Here is a 1,977-nt window from a genome sequence, read left to right on the forward strand (position 1 = left end):
AATGAAGGAGGAGAAGATCATGGATGAGCAGTTGAAGGTGGTGGAGCTGAGGATGTTGCTTCCAGGAGCTGTTGCAGCAAAGTTCCGGCTTTGCAATGATTAGCCCCCTACAAGTATAACCACCTTTTTTAATCCGCTATTTCCTTCTTGACCAGAATTGACCTGTTTTCTCAGGCTCCTTATATAGAGTCATAGAGGTCTACAGCGCAGAAAAGGCCTCTTGGCCCATCTATCTGTGCCAGTCAACCACTTAAGTTTTCTAATCCCATTTTCCAGCACTTGGGCCATAGCCTTGTATGCCTTGGCATCGCAAGTGCACGTCTAAATACTTCCTAAATGTTATGAGGGTCTCTGCCTCCACCACCCTTTCAGCAGCGAGTTCCAGACTCCCATCCCCTCTGGGTGAAAAAGTTGTTTCCTCACATCCCCTCTCAACCTCCTGCCCCATTCCTTTAATCTCCCCCCTGGTCATTGATCCCTCCACCAAGGGGAAACGTTTCTTCCTGTCCACTCTATCTATTAACATCTCAATCATGTCCCCCTCTGCTCCAAGGATAAAAACCCCAGTCTGCCCAATCTCACTTCATAACTAAAACTCTCCAGCCCGGGAAACATCCTGGTAAATCTCCTTTGTGTCATATGTTGTACCAAAAATATCAGGTACAGTAGCATAGAGGTTATATAATAGGAATAATGATCCAGAGAGCTGGCCAAACAATCTGGAGACATGCGATAGAAGTTCTCCATAACAGTTAAGTGAATTTAAATAAACTGGAACTGCAAAGCTAATCTCAATGAGAGTGCCCCATGAAACTATCAAATTGTCATAAAAACCCATGTACTTCACGAATGTCCTTCAGGGAAGGAAATCTGTCACCCTGATCCAGTCTGACTGACAAGGAACTCCAAGCCAGGGCAATATGATTGGCAATTAACTGCCCCCTGGAATGATTTTGCTAATAGCTACTTACTTATCTATGGCATGAGAAAGGCCAGTTGACTCCGCAAAGTCCTTCTCACTAACATCTGGAGAATTAGGGAGAGCTGTTCCACAGACTGGCGCAGGGACAGGATGACATGATCATACTCACTGAATTATGCCTGCAGCCAATGTCCCAGATGCCAGTGCCACATTCCGCAGGTATGTCCTGTCCCATCGGCAGACAGACCCACTAGAGGGAACGGCACAGTAGTATGCAGTCAGGAGGGGGTAACATTTACTCAGGCCACATGAAATCTCAAAGTATTAGCTCAAATATGTGCATGGAAACCTCCCATTGATTACCTCCAACCACTAACTCCATGCCTCCCCGAGTTGAACACCAGTTAGAAGATTTTGCGAGGGAGCCAAGGGCACAAAATATGTTCCCAGTGGGAGAAGAGGTTGGGTTCAATTTTCATCACAAAGCTTGGCTGTGTAGCACCACGACTGAGTGAACTACTTGAGGCCTGGAGGGTTTACCTGTCAAAGTAGGCCGAAGGGAATTGGTGAGAGAACCAACACGAGAAAAAGGCTACTTCGCCTTGTCCTCACTAATCTAGCTGTTGCAGAAATGCCTGCCATGGTGACCACTACACTGTCCTTGTGGAATTGAAGGTGACACCCTCCACCATGCTGTGGACAAGGGCTGCAGACGTGTGGGGACATCATCACCTACAAGTAACCTTTCAAGTCCAACACCGCCCTGACTTGGAACTAAAATGCCTGGACCTCCTTTTTTAACAGCACTACGGGTGTACCTTCAACACTCAGACTATAGAGGTTCAAGACTCCCACCACCCTCTGACGAGCAGTTAGGGAGGGGCAATAAATACTGGCCTTGCCAACAATGCCCATATCCCGTAAATGAATAGAGAAAATACTAAGTTGAATGCTAAATTATGGCCAAAGGAATTCTCATCAAGTTCTTCCCTTGCCATCGGCAAGCTGTGGCGAGGTCTGGAACCAAGTAGGGGGGTTCTTGATGGAATCCAAAC

This window comes from Scyliorhinus torazame, chromosome 10 (genome assembly GCF_047496885.1).
Source record: "Scyliorhinus torazame isolate Kashiwa2021f chromosome 10, sScyTor2.1, whole genome shotgun sequence".
Classification (NCBI taxonomy): domain Eukaryota; kingdom Metazoa; phylum Chordata; class Chondrichthyes; order Carcharhiniformes; family Scyliorhinidae; genus Scyliorhinus; species Scyliorhinus torazame.